Source organism: Falco punctatus, assembly GCF_963210335.1.
Source record: "Falco punctatus genome assembly, chromosome: 3".
NCBI classification, from domain to species: Eukaryota; Metazoa; Chordata; class Aves; order Falconiformes; family Falconidae; genus Falco; species Falco punctatus.
Window position 1 is genome coordinate 86,701,974 of NC_137582.1, and position 22,524 is coordinate 86,724,497.

The 22,524-nt window shown below is 40.0% G+C and overlaps 1 long non-coding RNA gene across 1 annotated transcript; it reads right to left on the reverse strand.

Moving 5' to 3' along the window:
• Positions 1–623: 623 nt before the first annotated feature.
• LOC308061044 lies at positions 624–14,096 on the reverse strand. The gene is made up of 2 exons (XR_013927055.1): positions 783–14,096; positions 624–742 (listed from the first exon to the last, which is right to left on the reverse strand). It is a non-coding gene; the product is annotated as an uncharacterized lncRNA (long non-coding RNA).
• Positions 14,097–22,524: the final 8,428 nt, after the last annotated feature.

A 22,524-nucleotide genomic window follows, 5' to 3' on the forward strand; every position in this document is an offset into this window, starting at 1 on the left:
CTGTCAATAACAGGAATGCCATATTTAAGAGTAACAGGTAACATTTAGGAAAGAAGACATGTCATTGCTGCTTTGTAACCTGTGTTCCGGTGAAATGGATTTATGACCGATGCCAAAATCCCTATCATAGCTAGCAACTATAGGCACATATATAAATTAAATAAAGACCCGTCACCAAGGTTAGCATGTTAGGCTTTTTGATTGACATAAACAGGGCGAGGAAACCTCTGTGGTGAAGTTTTAGGAAAATGTGTAGGAAAATAAGTATTTAAAATATTTACTTTAGTAATTTCAGATTGTTTTTCCTTCCTTACATTCTTCCTTCCTTCCCTCCTTTCTTCCTTCCTTCCTTCCTTCCTCCCTCCCTCCCTCCCTCCCTTCCTTCCTTCCCATTTCTTTCTTTGTTTATTCCCTCCTTCCTTCCCATCTCATTCTTTCTTTCTTTCTTCTTTCCTTTCATCCCATTTCTTTCTTTCTTCCTTTCTTCCTTCCTTCCCATTTCTTTGTTTCTTCCTTCCTTCCTTCCTTCCTTTCCATTTCTTTCTTTTTTCTTTCTTTCTTTTTCTTTCTTTCTTTCTTTCTTTCTTTCTTTCTTCCTTCCCATTTCTTTGTTTCTTCCTTCCTTCCTTCCTTCCTTTCCATTTCTTTCTTTTTTCTTTCTTTCTTTTTCTTTCTTTCTTTCTTTCTTTCTTTCTTTCTTTCTTTCTTTCTTTCTTTCCTTCTTTCTTTCTTTCTTTCTTTCCTTCTTTCTTTCTTTCTTTCTTTCTTTCTTTCTCCGACACCACTGTAAAAGTTAAAAGTGACATTCTTTTGCCCCTGAAGTAGAGTATTTGAAGAACCGGAAATAGATGCTATTGAAAATAAATACTTTTGACTACACAGTATCAGGATAAAACTACTTTAGTTAGGAGGTGGATGCTGGACTAAAATAACGTCCAATGAGGTTTAGATGTCAGAGCAACCGAGAGATCATGGGAAAAGATCATCACATAAGTCTTGGGTTTCCACACTTTATGCATGCATTGCTTTTGTTTCTGGACTTCTCAAGGTGTACAACATAAAACATAGAAATAATTGGTGTTTCCAGAGTTGTAGGGAATGTCACTTTAAAAAATATGTTAGGAACTTTCACTGATCTAAGGTACAGATCTGGGAGAGAAAGTGACAAAGAGAAGGAAGGAGACAGAGAAATTAATACATATATTATTGAACATGTTATAGGCATGATCTCAGCTAACTGGTAGCTTTTACAAAAATATAGATGCTCAGGATTAAAGAAGCTCAACGAACCACAAGATTGGGATGACAAATAAGGGAAGGGGTTGACAAATAGAAGGCAAGATGACAGTAAAGGCAGATTGATGCATGTATACATTTGAAAATTTCTAATACACCTGATTGTTTCTGTAAGTGCTTAAATCTTCTCTTTAGCCATACTGAGATACTCAGATTCAATGCTCCTAGTCCCACAGTCAAGTGCTGCACTTTCCCCTATAATCTCTGATGATCAGGATCTCTTAAGTCTTGTAGCTTTAAGAAAGTGCATCAGTCAATTTTCTTAATGACTATGGGTGGTACCAATCTGTTTCAGTAGCAATTTGTCAATGCACATGTGAGGAAAGATAAAACTACATGGATAGAAAAGGAAGCAAGAAAGAAAGGTAGATATTTGCACAGTTGCCATCCATCCTCATTGTCTCCTTATGAAAAATGAAGCTTCCAAGATGAATATGAAATCAGAGGCCCGTCGGAGTAATTGTTGATGATCTGATGTTCCAGGTCCCAATCCTGCCTTCATCTCTTGTCTGGATTTACAAAGATCTTATCACCTCATTGTACCCCAGTATACCAACCTTCCAGATGTTGCAGCCTTTAGGCTTTTTGGACTGGCTATGAAACATGGACGATGTGACTTGTATGGTGATGTACAATATAGACTCAACACATCAACCTGAGTCACCCTTTCCCTTTCAGCTGAGCTGCTACTTGAAATCAGCTGAAACTGGTAAATTGGCTAGTCTGAATGGCAGGCTCTAAGCCTTGAGAACATGCATTTTCAGCATTTTTGCTAAGTCAGTAGGAACATCAAAATCTTCGTTTGGAGGTCTTGTGATCCTAGAGGAAAAAGGATCTTCCTCTGCTCAAAGTTTTTACAGGATTAAAATAGCTTGAAGGAGTTTATGCATATGGGAGATTTCTAACATCAACTTAAGACAACCAGATGGTGGAGTACCTCTCACCTAGCTTATCTATGTATTAAAAAGAAATTTCCCTCCAAGTACCTCTAGTGAGGAAGCCTTACCAAATCCCTGAGGAATTTCCTTAAGACCGCTGTTGAAATCACTTCTCAAAATGTTTTGCTTGAGTATTCAATTTCTTATTGCAATTCTGCCTGGTCACTTTGCTCCCTTTGACAGCCTAAGGTAATCACTCCTGACTCAGGAGTAACACCAGTGCCATAGGCTATATTGAATAAACCCTGTGCTGAATCTGGTTGTTTTCAGGGGAAAAAGCCAAAAAGTTCCTGACAGGCAATGTTGAAGTGTCCTTTTCCCTCCTTTCTTCACAGAGCTTGTAGACATGAATGAAAGGCTGTAGCAAACATCCACTGGATAAACTTAGGCATTATATGAGACACTACTACCATAGGAAGAAGAGATGTGTGTTGAGCATAACAAAATGGGCAAGACAATGTGCAGAGCTGTCGGAGAGAAGGCATGAGTAATTTCTTTGAAGTGAAAGAAATTCTCATGCAGGCATGAGAATGCAAAGAAAAGTTTTGCCCAAGAGGGACCTGAGGGAAACCTGTAAGTAAGGTCATTGCATGGTACCCGTAAGCAACTGCTTGAGTACTGTATGTCTCAGGGAATAGGTGGGAGGTATGGTTGAAAACATAGCTTATAGACTCTACAGAGTATGAATGCAATTGTGTAGCTGCATAGGCTGCTTTCATGCTGTGTGTGGTAATATCACCACAGAACATTAACCCTGGAGGAAGAAGGAAGCACACAGAGAGAAGCTGGAGGGCACAGGGGACTCTGTCTGTTATGGCCAATGCTGGCTGAAGATAATGCATGAATGTGAGATCATGAAAGGTTTTTGCTGAGAAAAGGACCCCAGGAGTGATTACTGCAATTGTCTAGCTATGGTACTAACTTCCTATTACACTGGATAAAGAAACAAATGGGAAAAAAAAAAAAAAAAAGAAAAAAAAAAGAACCTCATGGAGTATGTTGACATTCTGGAACAGCTTTTTAGTACATGGCAAACAGGCAGTTAGCAAAACACAGATGCATGCAGTGATGACTGACACTTCTGACAGCAGCACGTAGGAAAACAGCAGACAAGTATGTTATTGCATTGTCCTTTGTCTTTTCTTTCCTTGCTTTATGTCTCCATTGGGGTGTTTCTGAAATGCCCAGCGTCAATTCTAAGTACAGGAAAACTGTGCCAGGATCCTCGAGTCCTGCACATTCAGAGCACAAACTCAGCAATTCTTCAGTCTACAAGATGGTTTTAGAGCTTGTTTTCTTTACAGGTAAGTTGGATTCACTACTGAGCCCCTATTTGCCTCATCTTACTTTAAGCATCTAAAAAAGGAGCACAGCCACTTTCAGTTCCTTTTATAGTCAGTGGAAAGAGATCTTGGGATAGGCTGTAATACCCTCCACAGATGCTTATATTTCCCCAGGGTTGCTGTGTTCAAAATTTAGAGCCTCAGTTAGGTAGGGTGAGTCCAGGCTGAGTTTCCTTTCACAATGCTCCAATACAAAACCACTCTCTGGTGGGCTATAAAGTTTCATCAGGGCTATTTCTTCCCACTTTTCCAAATCTCATATTGATCTTTCGTATTCTTTTAAGTGTTACTAACCTTCTGAGCCTGCATCTCCATTTGACATAAGACCAAATAAAATAGTCCACAGAGGTATTAGGGCAATGCAGAAGAAAGCAACCTGGAAATGCTTCCAGGTTCTTGCAATATTTATGATCCCCAAAGGAGAAAATGCAAGCACAACGCAAAGACCGAAAAGAAGTCGCTCTCCATTCCTTAAGGCAATTAGAGGATTCATGGATGGCTTTATATATTACTCAAAATCAGAAAACTTTGTTATGAAAACCTTTGCTATAGACAATGTCAGAAGAATTATGTCCATGGGATATGGTCACAAAATTCTGGTACTGGACAGTATGAAAGGACTTACTGGGATAACGCTCAGAGGGCAGATACATGTAAGTGGAGAAAATCGAACATCGGCTGAAGAGAACGTAGATGATATGAATATATAGTAAAGACAAAACAGCTTTATTTTTTTCCATGTTTGGAGCCAGATAGATAAGATAGGAGTGGAAAATGCTGTTAATTCTATGGTTAATGTGTTTTGTTCTTCCAATCCAGTTGGATCCCAGGTATGACCAGGGCTAAGTTTGGCCCCATATAAATAGAAGTCAGTTTCTAATCCTTGATTTTACTAAGAAATGACAGAAAATACTGCCAAATAATCTGTGCTTTAGAACATGAGTGGGGTCTACAATATTCTCTTGTCCATGAGTCACCGCTCTTCCGTGTTCCACAACATCTATGCAGTGTCCCCAGGATAAAAACCTTCTTCAAGATTTCTCTCATATAAGAAGCTGAAGAAGAACCATGGTGAAATGAAGGATTACTTCACGTTCATTGGCTTCTTATGTGAGTTAAAGGATTCTGCCTTTACCCTAAGCTACAGTTTATCTAATTTTGGAGTTTGCCCTCTTCTGAGGGGCAAGGGCAGTTTCCAAAGACAGAAGGACAACATCCAAGCACCAAAAAGCCAAACTGCACCACACATCACCAAAGGATGTTGTTATTCTTCACAGCTGGTGAGTCATTGGCTATAAATTAGTTTGATTTTTCCTGCTTCACTGCTGAGCAGTGTGTGTGGAGGGGTTTCCTTTCTTTTACCTAAAATTGACTGATGTGGGGAAATGAAAGTTTGTAGTTGAGTCAAAAAGTGCATCGTTATGTCAACTGTGGCAAAAAGTAGCTGTGAGGCAGTCCCAAAAGGCAGAATAACTGCCTGGCACCTCCTGGAATTCTCATTGTTGTTTCCAGCCCTTAAAGGCACTGTGTGTGTGTGTGAGAGCTGGCGGAATACCAGGGAAGAGATGTGGAAATGGTGCCAGACCTCCAAGAAGTACAGGTAGAACTGCAGAGGGGAGATGGAGGGAGGAGATAGGAGTTTGGGAGATGATCCAGTGGAGTTTAGAGTGGGGACGAGGTTTGGAAAGGTTTGAAAGGCCTCTGGAAAAGGGTGTTATTCAAGAGTCATTTTTTCTCCCTTCCACTACTCTGTCCACAGTATTGACACTTTTTCCCTCTTTGCATTCCCCCATGCTCATGACAGTGTAATTAGTGATTTGATCTGTTCAACCAACAACACAGATGCTCATTTTGGGAGCAGAGATTTCTCCTTATGTGCGGCCAAGAGAGGCAATCCTGGCACTGGCTTCTGATCTTATTAATCCCTAACTTGATCAAGAGTAAAGGCTTGCCACTGATTTATGGATTGTTTGGTTTGGACTCAGACTGTGTTGATACTAAAGGATTTAGGGATTATATTCAATCTCCCAGTAAACCCCTTGATAACCGAAAGGGCCAAAACATGTTAGAGAAGAACAGATAAATACGCTCCTCTCATGTTGTTAGCAGTCCCTCCCACATATTATTAAACATAGTTCTCTGCAAACAGCTGTGCTATTTTTACCTTTTTGCCCCCAACACTAAGCAGTGGCATTGTAAGATATAGTCTGCCTCCCAGGACCCAAAGCCCCTGCAGTTAATAATAACGTTCCTGTTCATTTTAGCAGTCCTAGATTCATACCCTGATTTGTTACTCACTTGACCATGCTCCCTTTGCATACTTAGTACCACATGGAATCTTTCACATTCTTCTCCAGCAAATTACTTCTGTCTCTGTAAAACCTCTTGAGATATGGCAAGCATTAAAATAAAGAACTTAGGAGCTAAGAATAGAAATGCAAGGTGGTAATCATGACAATAAAATCTCCAAGATCACCAGTGAGAGAAAACATTTCCATACACCTTTGGAGAGTTAATGTTCCCCAACCACAACCCAATTATAAGTTACATGGAGCAGGAGGTTGGGAGTGAGAGAATATTCTTTTACTGGTATCTATCAGAGCCAATAAGTATAATATAAAAACATATAAACCAGGGGAACTGGCTGGGCCATGTCAGCAGGTCTGAAGGGATGATTGCAGGTGAAGCAAACCTCTGGAGTGGGTCATGAGATCAGGAGAAAGAGGTAATTTAGTTGGTAAGCCACAAAAGTCTCAGTAGTGTTGGTGGAAGTCCTTTAGTGTTTCTTCCTTGACCACACATGCTTGTGTATGATGGAGACCTAATTTGCCCTACAAACTCCATTACTGGCTTAAACTCACTTTTTTTTTTTCTTTTTTTTTCTTTTTTTTTTTTTTTTTACAGTTATATGTAAGCAATGCTGTGCTACAGTAGTTCTATAAAACAAAGTTTTGTAAAGAATGCTTCTCTTTCTCTTAGCAGGTTTTTTTTCCCTTTTGATTTTAGCGGACATTTATAAAATCCCTGAGGTGAGACCTACCTCGAAACTCAGCACAACTGTTAAAATCCCTGTCAATTTTGCTGCTTAATAAACCTTGACATCTGAGCTACATAGAGGGGAAAATCTGGAAAGATGTTATAAAGTTCAGATGTTGAAGGCAGAACTCTACGGGATAAAATGACCCCAAGTAAGCAAGTGAGAAAGGACATGTGAGTGAGAAGTGAAATGGGAGAGGAGGACACTAAAAATACAGTTCACACACACACACACACACACAAGTGTGACACAGTGAAAATATATCTCTTTTCCTTTACTTTGCCCCTTTAAATCTGTTTGCTGGGGCATGCAATGCACTCTGGAAAAAGCTGGTTGTAGGATCCCAAAATGGCACACCTCCTGCATTGTGTTTGTTTTGTTGTGGCTTCCAGTTTCTGAGGACTTGGCAATTGTAACACAGAAACTGTACTTGTTTTCTCTGTGCTGTAGGCTTTCCCTTGGCCAGACAAGAGGTGTGCTTCTCCTCAGCTAGCTGAGGAGTCTGGTGTGCTCTTACTGATACTAATCTGCATTTTAAACTCTCTGAAAGTGGCTAATTCAATATGGTAAATTATTTCAGAGGCTGAATTCCTCGCTCAAAAAAAAAAAAAAAAACTACCAAAAGTTGGCCTGCTTCAACTTGCCAGTATTGTACCTAGCCTGTTAGCAGTTTTCTTGTCATGCTTCTGTTCCCCAAAGATGGCAAACAAGTGAACAATTCTTCAGTAAGGTGCAGAAAACAAATCTTTTTGCATTCCTCTTCATAAGTTCCACTTTCCATCACTGAATCCTTTTAACCTTTTTCCTAGGTCCAAAAGGTATAAAACAGTATGAGTGATAACGAGGAAGCACAAAAGCATGTCAAGTGGTAAGAAGGTATTTGACAACTTATATGTTGTAGTCCAGACACTGCAATGCTCTGCAGTGTTTAGATAGTTGCCAGCATCCACATATTTTTGGTTGGGTTTTTTTGATGCAAGAAGACCTATCAACTGTGTTCGCAATGGGATACAATTTTTATGCAGAACATCATGATGCTTTTCCCCTTTTTTGTCACAGAAACTACCTATTGATTTTAATGAGTCAACATGCACTGTTCCCACAGTGCTGACGTCAACTAATACCGCACATTACAGGTCCCAACGAAGAGAAGCACTTAGACTCAGTGTTGCTACATCTGTGTCAGGTACCTGGCTTAGTGGTTTAGCTGTCATGGGAAATCCTTTTAGTCAAAGTTAGCAGCTGCAAAGGGCAGATAGGAGAGGAGAAATTGTCCTCTGTAGAAGATATGGTCTCTCCATCAATCCCATTAGGTACCTAGGATGAACTAAGGTACCAGAGGTGAACTAAGTTCTCAATTAAGTTTTTGCTTAAACAGTTTGACATTTGTGGTAGTCAGAAACTTTCTTTAGAAATCTGCTTGTCTTTGGGATGGGAATGAAAAAAAGTATAGAGGAAGTCCCAAATGAACATAAAGATGAGAATACAAGAACGATATTAGGACACAACAATGTCCACCTAGTATGTCTCCAAGAATGTCCACCAGTGTATGTCCATGGAGGATTATAAGAGAGGGGGCAAGCAGAAATGGTAACTCCCCAGCGTACTATCTCAGCCTCCTTTGGTTTCCTAACCCAGAGGGTCTGTTTTTGTGTAGGACTGAATGGATTTGTTCTTTCCTAAATTTTGTCCAGTGTCTACCCCCTTGCCAAAGGCATCCTAATGATTTTCCTGGTTGTCCCTGGTTGCATATGTTTAGATGGTGTCAGATAGAGTCTGCATGTTGTGATCAGGTATGACTTGCCACACCATTTTGGAGAGACTAAACTTACAAGTTAGCTAGATTTCGAAGTTGTGCTGGTTTTCAGTGGGCTAGAGTTAATTTTTTCCATAGCACCTTGTACTGGACTATGTTTTGGATTTGTGCTGAAAACAGAGTTGATAATACAGGGATGTTTCCATTATTGCTGAGCAGTGCTTACACACAGCCAAGGCCTTTTCTGCTTCTCACCCCACCAGCAAGTATGCTAAGAGTGGGCAAGAAGACGGGCAGGGACACAGCTGTGACAGCTGACCTCAGCTGACCAAAAGGATATTCCGTACTGTATAACAGCATGCTCTATAATATATAGCTGGGAGAAGAAGAAGGAAGGGGAGTTGTTCAGAGTGATGGTGTTTGTCTTCCCAAGTGACTGTTAGATGTGATGGAGCCCGGCTTTCCTGGAGATGGCTAAACACCTGTCTGCCCATGGGAAGTAGCAAATGAATTCCTTTGCTTGAATGCACAGCTTTTGTTTTACCTATTAAACTGTCTATATCTCAATCCATGAGTTTTCTCACCTTTACCCTTCTGATTCTTTCCCCCATTCCACCATGGGGGAGTGGGCGGGTGGCTGTGTGGTGCTCAGTTGCCAGCTGGGGTTAAACCACAACAGAAGTGTATCAGTAACGTCATGAAGATCTGTCAAAGATAAGAACCCCCGTTTTTTGTGATGCTATCCTAGCCACCAAGAAACTTGCAATCAGACAGAAATTAGTTGTCTGGGTTAATTAAAGGAAGTATGATGTACAGTCTTTACATGATATAATGATATTACATCACAGAGTATGACAATGCAGTCTGAAAGCTAAAGGAAAAAATGGCAATATTACTGGAAATACTGGGAGACATTACTGTAATTCTATCTCTGAGATCCATTAGAATGTCTCTTTATATGTGTCAGTTTTTTTTTTTTTTTTTGTCTGTTCAAATATTTTGTTGACCTTCAAGAACATTTTTGGCCTTCAGAGCCTTTGTCTGTGGCTGTCAAAAGGACAGTTTAAGAGAAAGCTGTAAATTTTATAACACGACTTTCCAAGTATTGTTCCACCCATTAGGTGGTCCTTTATTTAATGAAAAACGGGGTGGGGGGGGTGGAGAAAGAAAAGAAAGAAAGGAAAAAAAGGTCCTTTTTGAGCCTACTGGAAGGTAGTGATTTAAAACCATATTTCTGCTTTTCTCTGCTAGTGAAATTGAGTAGATTTACCTGCAAAGAACACAGCTTATGGGTTTCAGCTTGCTTCATATAAACACTCAATAAAAACACCGTATTTGTCCTATAGATCAAAATATCAACAATTGACAGTCATTTATCTTCAACCCTCTCAGGACTAGAACGGTTATTGTTTCTCTCATTAAGAAAGTTGGTATATCCCAAGGGAGGCTGGGGGTTGTGGTTTCAACTGATACTCATTTTTCATATTTCTATTGCTGTTTAGAGGCATAGATATTTAGGCAAAGAATAATCACTGCTGCCTGAGGTCAGTATCATGCCTCCCTTAAAGAGAACTAGAAGTTTATGAAGGAAAAAAGGCACCCTTCCAGGAGAAAAAAGATGAAGACCAAGACTGCTGTCAAAACCTGGGGACTCCTAAAGTGTTGGATTATAGGTTGAATCTGAAAAAGTATTGCAGGGTGAACTTATCAATCTGGACATGTCATCTTCATCATCTAGGCCAAGATCCCCAAAACAAGGACAGAACACCTGAGTCTGCAGCATCATGGAAAACTGCCTTAGAAGAACATAAAACATCCCATTCACTTCAAGGATTTTTTGACTGACTATTGATGTATTTTAATCAATATGTTGATGTATTGTTGATATTTTGAAGTATTTCTCTGCTGATAAGAAGAGAAGGAGGGGAAATGAAGCTGTATATCCTGAAGAGCTGCACTTTTCAGGAAGCATGAATGGATGGCACAGAAAGGACAGGGTAAGGTGGAAACTGTTGCCAAGAGCATTGCAGAATGTAATAACAGATGCAAAACAACAGAGTAAGCTCCAAAATGAGAGACCCCACCATGATTTCTCAACGATGCAATGCAATATTTCACTTCAACAGGCACAGCAGATAACCACGCCAAGGTAACCTTGTGTGTGAAGTTAAAGAGTCTAGTGATTTTGGTCACAGCATTCATTGGTGTTTTGAAAATCTGCCTTTTGGGCAAAGGGATGAATGTTAGTCTTCAAAACTCATCCTGAACTACCAGATCCCATCTTTAATAAACTTTATTTTTTTATTTTTTTTTTTTAAATTCTGAATGGATCTTTGCACTAGTAATGGACATCTTCACTGTCTTCCTGGATCACCACCTACAGTATATGGAGCAGTCTGAACCATTGCTAAGCCTTAACATGCAGCACCTGCTGGCAACTTGAAGGTGTTTCCATAAGTTGTTACTGCTTTCTAATATTCTACTACCACTCTTTATTGTCTCCATTCTTCAACATACAGCAGTGTTCTTATTCTGCTGAAGTAAATTTGTAGTGAGAGCAATTGGTAGACGATGGCAGTAGGTGATACCAAAGGACTATTGATGAGCTATGTAACTTTCCAGGTCTAAGTCATCTATTCTCATTTATCTTGGTTTAGTAGTATCCAAAATTCATTATTTATCTGCCTGCTCCACTAAATAAAATGCATTTGGTGGGTTTAATCCAAATATGAGTGGTCATTCATCAAAATATCCTGTTGGCACTAGGACTGGTGCTTTCTTCAGGGAGACAGAGAGCTACAAACAATGTAGACTGAGTCAGTCTCTCTTTACTAGAGAAGGGCCGTGCAGGACACAGCTGAAGCCTGTTGGTTTGTCCACTCCAGAAGAGATGCTTCCACAACTGTGTGGGTAAACAGAGCCATCAGTCTCTGGGGCTGTCACTTATGTATTTCATCAGCATTGCATTAGATTGTAAGAAACAACCAAAGAAGCTCTAATGAAACCACTAACATTGTAGGATTCTTTATAGTATTTTTTCTTTTTTTTTCTAGAGAAGGTATAAAAAAATCATGTTTCTCAACAAATGTCAATTTTCCAAGCATCACATTATGTTCACTGGGTAAGCATTTCATTACAGTGCAGATAAAAGTCCCAAAAAGTCCCAGGTGTCTCCAGTGGTTACTGATACCATGTTTTATTTATTACCATTTGTAATTTTATTCATCATAAAAGACACATGGGTGTCCTTTTCTTAACCTCCACTTGAGTTTAATTCTGAATGGAAATTCAATCCAGTGGGAAAAAAACAAACACCCCACATCCAACCGACCAACCACCCGACCAAATCAAATGAAACCAACCAACCAAAACACACTTATCCCTAAAATGTTTGAAAATCTTCCATTACGTGATTTATTTAGGTTTATTTCTACCAAGAAAATTGTGAGTGTGTAGTTTCCTTATAGGAAAAAATCTGAATGGTCTTATATATGTCATAGTATAAAAGTGGATCACTAAGTGCACTGGTATTCCTAGGTTCTAGCACTGTCTCTAAAGAGACAAAATTAAGAGATAATATTTACCTTTTGCTGCCTGAACTCTTTTGGCCTACATAAGAAAAAAACCAAAACAAACCTAAACAAAGGAAAAAAAAAACCAAACCAACAAAAAAACCCACCACCAAACCACCAACAAAAGGCAAAACAAATCAAGATTGTATTTTTCTTAGGAAAAAAAAAAAATAGAATCCAAGCTTAGGCAGACTAAAATTTTCAAGTATCCAAAGGATAAAAAATCAAGCTTCAAAGGGACAAAGTAGAAAGATACCTCCATCGAAGATTATTTTATAAAGAATGACAATGACACTCAGGCCTGTAGACAGCTTGATATTTCATTCTATTTCCAAACGTAACAAGCAGAATCCAAGCAGCCATCTCCTCCCATCTTCTCCATTCTCTTTGGACAAGGAGACAGTGGCTTCAAATACCCCCAGGGTAGAGGGGATGCAAATATCTTCCTGATGGCACAGACTGCACCAAGATTGATCTGTTCTCTGTGTCTTCAACCTATGTGATACAGCAGCATAAAAAAGAGGTTAAATCTTGACTTTCTTCTGGTGTCCCTCACTGGGCAGACCCAGACACTGTCCTCAAGCTCCTGTCTCACTTGCATGAAGTCTGGATTCACATCTGAGTCCAAAGAAGGGCTGTGCAAGAGAATTGGCAATTTCTGCTAATAACAGAAGTACTGGTGGGTAGGGATGTGTTTGAAGCTGAAATCTGAAAGAAATCTGGAAGTAAATTGTAAAAGAGACAAGCCAAGCATTATCACATAATTTGGAAAGCATACACACACACACACACACACACACGTTCTACCAAGGCAAATGAAGGTGTGACAAATGGTTATAAGAAATCAGAAGAGGCTATGCCAGGAAGGATGAATGTACCCACGATGGGATTATAGAGTATCACAGACTAGCTCTGTGTGTGCTTAGCAGGGTAGAAATCAAAGGTCTTTTTAGAAGTAAAATTTGAGTAATAATCTGGGCTGTGTAATTAGTCAAAGATTATTAAACAGTCTTCAAATTTGCAAGCAGATACCTTGGAGAGGAAGAGAATAAACCGTTCCACTTCCATCATAGATAGGAAGCAATGCACACACTTTCCAGGAAGGAACATTTACACCTGATTTTACATTAGAGAAACTGATGATAGGAGGCGTAGTGAGGCTTTGGAAGATACGCTCTACCCTCAGGAGTGTACAGGCAGCCCCTGTCCTTGAGTGATTCCAAGAGTAGCAAGCATTGACAAATGTGTCAGAAAGACGTGTGTCTGTCAGGGACGTGACCCTGTAAGAACTGACCAAATAACCCTCTGGATCCTTGCAACCAGCCACATCTCCTCTGGTTTCACAATATCCTACAGTGAGTGAGACAAGGCATTTCCTTCCCCTCCCTCTCGCTGTTGCACTAACTATGGCTCGAGAACTGATCCCTCTGAGAAGACACAGACTGACAGATTTGTCAGAAAGATTTTAACCATGAGACAGAGAAGCAGAAAACAGTACTGAAAACTGTGTGTAGTGGAAACACACACCTACAGGGAATTCCAGTGATGCTTTCAGCAGTTTAATGTTGTATGAGGGGAACTTCACAATTTAAGAAATAGTCCTGAGCAATGTGTTCTTCTTGGGAGTCTGAGGGGTATTTCAGCAAGCCAATAGCATTGTGCAAGAGACACAAATGGGAAGGCTGTTTTGCTTCAACACAATCCCACTTCAACTGGAATTTAAAATTGGATGTATCAGCTAGAGGAGATCACTGAAGATATCTTCCGTGCCCAAAGTCACATAAGCACTCAAACTGTGTCACCCAGCTGGTGGAAATTATCAATTTTTGATGGAACATTTTAAGACACACCCATGACACGGTCTACTCCCACATCTTTCTATGCACCTCCAGATTTTTGAAAGCTTTTGAGATGATGTCTGTATGGTTGCATCTCAGCAGTCTCTGAAATCAAAGGGCAAAAGAAACAGGTCCCAATTCTTACTGGATTTATATGCTTAGTCCTGTCCCTGGGTCTCCAAATTATTCAAAACATAGGATGAATATTGGGCTAAAAAAAGATTAAATCTTAAAGGGCCCACTTACCTACTATATATTTCCCTTCCTTCTCTAAGAAGACACTATTTAATCTAGTCAATGGCTAAATAAATGTGTGTGTACATCCAACTGTTGTATGTGAGCACAGATCAAGAAATCTGTGCACAGCTCAGGGAAGAAGATGGAAGAAGACCATTTCACCACAGATACTCCCCTTCTTCCCCCAAATGCCTCTACCATTATTAATGAAACTCTATTAACCCGCCTTGCCACCCCCACCCCACCCCTCTTTTCTACAGACACTTCTGTGGTTGTCAACCATCGCATGGGCTGGAAACTTTGATAAACTGCTCAAACTAATTTGTACATCACCCGAGGCAGATGAGATAAATCTTTCTTAAAAGTATCTAGTATCTCACAACAAAAGCTCACCAAACTTGTAAATTGGATATACGCTATAGCAGAACTGATTTCAGTGCCATGCCAGATACTATGAACCCTGATACCCTTCAGCCTCCAGTACTGGGCCAGTGCAAAACCACACTTGCTAGCCTGAGAGATTTACCAGACAGGTGAAGATGAGATCCGAGTCCCCACTCTTTGCTCTGGGTGACAAGATTCAGTGAATTCTACAAGCTCACACAGAAGCCTTTGGCAAAGCTAGCCCTCTATTCCATGTTTCTTTCATCCCTCCTCTCGCTGCTAACCAACTGTTGTAGCAGCCAATGCTTTTTGTAGGCTTTAAGACACATACCATGTGGGCCACAATCCTGGCCTGATGATTTTGCTGATTGCAAAATACTTTACTGTGTGCCATGGCTTTCCTATGGTCTACAGTTTTTTAGTTTTTTGCATGAAAATCAGAGCAAGGTGGAGATTGCTGCTTACTCACAAAGCCTCCTGGCACAGGCATGAAATGTGACAATGTTACCCCTGAACAACAGCCTCACACTGCAGACATAACCTTAGACAATGAGTCTAGTTAGCCCTGGAAATTTTGACAGATGGCTCCTTGAATCAGACTGGATTCCTAGTTCTATTCCCATTTAATTAAATGCAAAGACAACAAAATTTCTAGTGGGTTAAGGACCCTACAGTTGTACAGCCAAAATAGTTTCTGTAACTGGAAGTACTTGTGAGTTGGTACAGCCCCCTTAGGTATCCGCCAACACAGACTGCATGCCTATCTGCAGCTGTCATCAATGAATGGAAAAAACAGGATCTGCAGCACTCCCTCAAGGACCAGTTCATTTGCTTTCTCATTTTTTGGCTTGACATTATGCATGAGAACTTAACGTGGATTTGAAGAGTACAATTCCCTCAATGTACCAAACAAAGCAGCAGCCTCTAATTTTGAATTTCCCTGGGGCTGGGGAGAAAAAGGGTTTGTCAGAACTAATAACGGGTGAATCCCAAAATGGGCTGTGAAGAGAAATTGTCTAATGTTAGTCATTTCCCTTGACAGCCACCTCCACTTTTGCTGGGAGATTCTGACTGGAAATATTTTATTGAATAACTTGTTTTGTCTATATGGGCCTATTTCAATACAGTTCCACTGTTGGAGACCCATCTGAAGAATTGCAGCTCCCCATGTCAACCATTAGATAGTCAAGTATGGAAATGTTAATTTTGGCTTTGATGTATTCCATATTTTTACTTTACTTTGAGGAAATCCCCAAATCAATCAGAAAGCACTTACCCACAGTGGAGGCTGGAGGTTTTTAATGGAAAGGGCTTTAGTAACAAATAATAAATCATCACAATAATAAAGAACCAAATAGCAACGTCAGGGAACAAGAAAGCATGAAGCAAAATTCTTCTCAAAGCAGATCACTTCTCATTGTTGCGCAAGATGCATTAACATCTTTAATATAATGATAGGAAACAGAGTTTATGTCTTTTAGGGAGCAGACCTAATTCATCAGAGAAAACATATGTCTTCCCGCATGATTTAGCATCTGGGTCTCCACAGTGTAACACACCATTGGAGGTAACAATTAATGTCTTAGTTCCACCTCGCTAAGAGCTATTACTTATTACACTGTATTCCCACAGTGCCTTCTCTTTCCTGAAAACTATATACACCCACTGCTGTTCAGGAAGTGCCTGCACAGGCTTCTTAGGGTTTAGATGGAAACTCTCTTTGGGCCAGGGAAAATAACTCCTTAATTAAGCAGCTGGGACTGCCTAGCTGTTTCAGTAATTAAGTCTCAGGCCACATGGTCGGCTGGACCTTCCCAAAACTGTGTTTATAGAATCATAGAACCATAGAACTGTTTAGGTTGGAAAAGGCCCTTAAGATCATTGAGTCCAACCATTAACCCAGCAGTCAAATCCACTGCTAAATCATGTAATTTAATGACACATCTACATGTCTTTTCAATATCTCAAGAGATAGTGATTCCACCACTTCCCCGGGCAGCCTGTTCCAATGCTCAATAACCTTTTAAGTGAAGAAATTTTTCCTGATATCCAATCTAAACCTGCTCTGGTGCAAACTTGAGGCCATTTCCTCTTGTGCTATTGCTTGTTATGTGGGAGAAGACACCAATAACCACCTCGCTACAGCCTCCTCTCAGGCAGTTGTGGAGAGTCATAAGGTCTCCCCTGAGCCTCCTCTTCTCCAAACTAAACAACCCCGGGTCCCTCCGCTGCTCCTCACAAAACTTGTGCTCCAGACCCTTCACCAGCTCCGTTGCCCATCTCTGGACACGCTCCAGCACCTCAGTGTCTTTCTTGCAGTGAAGGGCCCAAAAATGGACACAGGATTCAAGGTGCGGTCTCACCAGTGCTGAGTACTGGGGGATGATCACTGCCCTAGTCCTGCTGGCCACACTATTTCTGATACAAGCCAAGACGCTATTGGCCTTCCTGGGCACCTGGGCACACTGCTGCTCATGTTCAGCCGGCTGTCAGCCAGAACCCCGAGATGTTTTTCTACCCGGCAGCTTTCCAGCCACTCTGCCCCCAGTCTGTAGAACTGCATGAGGTTGTTGTGACCCAAGCACAGGACCTGGCACTGAGTCTTGCTGAACCTCATACAGTCAGCCTTGGCCCATCAATCCAGCCTGTCCAGATCCCTCTGCAGAACCTTCCTGCCCTCCAGCAGATCAACACTCCCATCCAACCTGCTGTTGTCTGCAAAATTCCTGAGGATGAACTTAATCCCCTTGTCCACATCATTGATAAAGATATTAAACAAGACTGTCCCCAGTACTGAGTCCTGGAGAACACCAGTTGTGACCATCACCCAATTGGTTGTAACTCCATTCACTGCCAGTCTTTGGGCTTGGATATCGAGACAGATTTTTGCCACGTGAACAATACATTCTAAGCCCTGAGCAGCCAGATTCTCCAGCAGAATTCTGTGGGAATGGTGTCAAAGGCTTTACAAAAGTCTGGGTAGACAATATTGAAGAAGTTTCTCCACCCTAGGTATCCCGTAGCAGAGTCTCAGGCAGAATCTTAATTACTTAATTTACTTGGTAAAGCAGTGAGATGCGGCTCAAGCTGGATGCCTCCAGAGAGGGACCCTGAACAAAGAAATCCCAGAGCAATTGTACCTTTACAATCTAGGTTTTCCTACCCTTCAGGCAAAAGCTCAGTCCAATAATATTAGGGTCTGGAGTCTCCTTGTTCTTCATTAGGTCTCATAATTGCCTCTAGGTGGACCTTTCTTCTCTTGTCTCTAAAGTTGCAACTTCTGCTGATGAGGGTAGTGGCCTTCTTTGCTTTCCTATCTCCTGCCATGAACGAGCTCAGGGGCCTTGTTTTACTTAAGTAGGCAAACATTTCAGCGTATCAAGGTGAAAGTTCACAGTCTGGGGCCTAAGGATTCAGGAAATGTAGCTACTAATGCTAAGCAGTTAAGTCCAGACAGTTTCAGTCCAATATCCCTGAATGGACAACGACAACTTTCCCTCATCCACTAGGTAGGTCACTTTGTCATGGAAGGAGATCAGGTTTATCAAGCAGGACCTGCCTTTCATAAACCCATTCTGGCTGGGCCTGATCATCTGGTTGTCCTGTAGGTGCCATGTGATGGCACTCAAGATGATCTGCTCATAACCTTCGCTGGCACAGAGATAAGACTGACAGGCAGTAAAACAACTCATGTGATGCACAGTCTTCCACATCTGAGCATTTTGCCTTCAGGCTAATGATGTAATTATGTGAAAACCACATAATCCATCCCTAAAGACGGATCTTTTTATTCACAGAGCAAACAATTTTATTTAACTGATTATTTATTTATTTCACTTGAATGAAAAATAAAACATTGCTCTTTATTTATTGTAGATTCAGTAATATGCTTAAGGGACATTGTTCGAATGAAGTATGGGTAAGGATACTTCCCAGTGAAATATAACATTTATATAAAAATTGAAATGGTTTTCTTGTATTTACTGAATTTTATATGGGCTGAATGTGGTGTTAATCTATTCTACAGTTTCTTCAGTATATGCATTAGATTTGTGCCTATTAAAAGTACATTACCTGTGGATGAGGAGTTTAAAGTGAACAGCCAAATCCAGCCCCAACCTGAAAGTTAGATTTGCAGTTTAAACAGAGGGTGAGAACCACAGAGAGTTGAAGTTACTCCCTAATGTGATGAAAGACACTTGCATTTGGTTTGCCCTAATTCTTCTTTCTTTAAGACTAAGACTATTCCTTTACCTCACTGCAGACTGTAAAGGACAAATATATTGGTGGTGGCAATGTCATTAAGCAGTCAAATAATGGGAAACAATTGTTTTGAAATGATTAACATTTGGTAGAGCTAAAGATAGGCCAGATAGATAATAACTTTTTAAGTAATTTCATCTTTTTAAACAGTTACATGGAATATTAAAAGCTGTTTTAGAAAATATTACATTTCTGTACACTAAACCAAGATAAATGGTAGGTTATGAAATTAATACACACTATTTAAGTTCCTTAAGGAAGACCAGACTTAAGCTGTTCTTACCTCAATCTCAGGCATAGTAGAAACAAGATCAAAGACAGATGGTAAGGCTTTTTTTTTCAGGGAAAACCACTTTTGTCTCTGGTTTATCTATATCATCTATTTTTTATCTATAGTTTTATTTATAAGATTTTTACTGCATAATTTATTTTTGTTAGCTGTGCCTGTTTGTTGGGTGCTTCATTTAGCATTGAACAGTAATACTTTGTATTCATGGACATCATACTGTGAAACATTGTTTGAAAATAGCTGAAAACATACCTTGATTTTTCGCATTAGAAGATACTTGATGTGAAAACACCATCATGGTCTTATCAAAGAAATAATAAAAATTAAAGAAACACAGGAGTTTGTTACAAGGTTTCCTGCTCTTATTAATCCATTTATAGGAATCATGTAGTCTTTCCTCCACAAGAGCAAACCACTACATGCTCATTTAACTCTTATGTCCAAGGTCAATGCATTATCCTATCTGCTATAAAAATTAACAGTTTCTCCAGTGAATAGCCAGTTTCTGTTTGCATTAGCGTTTGTTGTAAAAAGCCTTGATCTAAACAATAAGTCTTTTAATATATCTGCCATTGCTTCAATGGTTTATGGGTTTTATGTAATTGCTGATACTTTCCAGAGGTAGCTGCAAGGCAAGGCATCTCAGGGAAGGTAGGAAGTTTTAAGCTTGGAAGGAAAAACACAAACTTGAAATTACATTCAGTTAACCTACTCTGCCTGTTAGGATTCAAGGCACGTTGCATATTAACATCATCAGTGGATACCTTTTAACAGAGGACAAAAATGGGGGAGTCCTAAAGCAGATTGCTTTGTGGTGTAGCTTGCTTATAATTTTGGGGTTCCACCACCACCACCACTTTTTTTTATCTACACAGTTTTGCCTGTAAGGGCTCTACTATGTACAGCAACAAGCAGTCGTGTTGCTCCTTTCCTACTGAAAATCACTGTGCTTTATCCTCTTTACATGAAGATTTCCTTTATGAACTCTTTCTGATCTCTTTGTCAAAGATAGAGACTTCAAACAATGATGGTGTGAGAGATACATTATGTGTTTCAAGAGCACTGTCTGATCCATAAACATATTTCCTGCCAAGCATGCTGGCTTTTCTACTTATCAAACACTAGGATGCTGAACACCTGACTCCTTTAGGTATTGGTAACTGTTTCTTTATGTGCCAAGACTGGATGCCTAAAATGTGATAATAGGAAATACAAACACAGTGAGTAGCTGTGCATATTTTCCTTTCCCCACTTTTTACTTTGTCTGCTGCTGGGTCTGCAGAAACAAATTGCAAGCAGATCACCCTGCAGAAGGCTGTTGTAATATATCAGGAGTTATAGAGGGAAAAGAAAAAAACAACCTGAAGACTTTCATTTCTTTCATTTTCTGATTTGGGGTCCCTGCAAAATATGGGAAAAAAAACAACCTCCTTTTCTTAGATATCTTCTCTCCTTCATCTCTCTACTCCCCACCTGCCACTCCCCCAGAGAAAGTGAAAGGGCATAAAACTGTCAGCTATCAAATGACCTGAGAACCTGGGGTGGGAGGGAAATTTCTATATAAGGAAGGTGAAATCACTGAGTTTCTCCATAAAATACAAGAAAACAGCTGAACACGTACAAAAAAGTCACTGAAGCTCATATGGATGGAAATACTAAGGTCTTCCATAAAGTACAGCTTGGTCTCACATAAAAGAACTAAAAATGGATTCTTCTGCTCTATTTTGGAAATGCACGATTCAGCCATCTCTATATGAGCTGAAGAGTTAGGTTCTCATTATATTTAACAGGCAATAGACTCTATAGTCAGTAGAGTCAATAGAAATAAGTGTGACTGATCCCAACAAACACTAGCATCTTCTTTTAAGATGAGGTGAATTTCACCCACTGACTGTGTGCATGTGTGTCAGGGGCCCCAGGGTGACACACACTTGGGGTGGGACAAACCTACACTGCAGACGCCTACGCTTAAACAACATTGAGGTTTTACAAACTTTGATGGGTACAGATAGTATCTGCCTGGGGCCTAAAAAATTGTATTTTGTCTCTCACTAGGGCTTTGCCTTCATCTGCATCACTACTGTCACTCTTCCAAAATGACACTAAAACCAGGAAATGCACAGAGATGTGAAAGTTTAGTGGGTTGCAGGCAGGGTTTGACAGCAAGAAACTTGGGTTGGATTGTCAATGCAGATGGCTGAGGATTATGTCAAATTCACATGTCCTCCCGTGGTCACTTTTTCATCCCTCCTTCCTTGCTCTATTTGCACAGGACAGTCCTTAGGGCTGAAGTTGCCTTTTAGAAAGTGTGTCTGCAACCTGTAGCACAACAGTGCTCTAATCTCAGTGGAGAGTGCCAGCTGTATCATCATAATCGCAAAAAGCTGTAGAGGGAAACAGGGGAGCTCTTTATGTGTCTGCTACCAGGAAAATAAAAATAGAGGGAAACAAGCAGAGAGACAGATGGTGGAAACAACAGACAGGATCAGTAGCATTAATCTAACACACTCTAGTTGTATAAAAGTTGGGTTTCTAACCTAAACGAGGTCTTCAGTAGACAACTGAAACAGACTGGAGCCTCCAGAAGGCGAATATTTTCACTGTAATTCAGATAACGAAAACAGGGTACGAATTGCACGTACTTCAGTACCAACTTGCCTAAAATTCAGCCTATAATCTTGTCCACCTCCAGTGCATCTTGGTCCATTTTCCAAATGGAAGGGCTAAAAGCTGTGTGGTTTTAGTGTTCCACAGGACAGTTGTGAACCTCAAAAAGTTTGAGTTGAAATTAAGAGTGCTTTTGAATTCACAAATTTTCTATACATGATATGCTGGTGTGTTAGCCAACATGACTACTTTATTAGATACAAACCAGTTTATAATCTATGTTTTCTTCTTTAATAAAAATACAGTATTTCCCTACTGTTCATTTAAAAAAAAAAAAAAAAAAGCTTTTAAAATTTTCATTATGAAATAACACAGAAAGTTCCCACTGATGTCCCCCTTCTCTACCTTTATACTGCCTGTAAATCAGATGCAATAATAACTTCTGAGAAGATGGAAAAAGCATATTTATCTCCCTGGGAAAGTTATGAGGATGACAGCTCAGTGCTTCAGCAGCGTCAGAGCCTTCACATTTCCATTCATTAACTTTCCCTTTTTCTATATAAAACCACATAATTGGGACTTCCCTTAGTGGAAACATTTAGTGCATCTTTAATGGGCAACTCAGGATCGCAGCACTTTAAGCCTGAATCTAAGAGTTATTGAGAGCTTCCTGAGAGCTGCCAAATGTTGCATGTTCCCATAGACTCAGCATCTTGCAGGATTAGATTCTCGTAATATTTTTAGTGTTAATAATGTCAAATCCTCTGTAGCACTTTTGTAATCTATTTACAAAAATGTCACATGCAAAGCTTCTCCAAAATTATCTGACTATTCATTTTTTCAAGTACCTTTTCTCCAAGACTAAAGTTTTTTATAATAATGTAATTTTCCCCCCTTCTTCCAGACGAAGTTTCTAGTTAAAATGAATGAGAGAAATAAGTGCTAATTCTAATTGCTTCTGGTG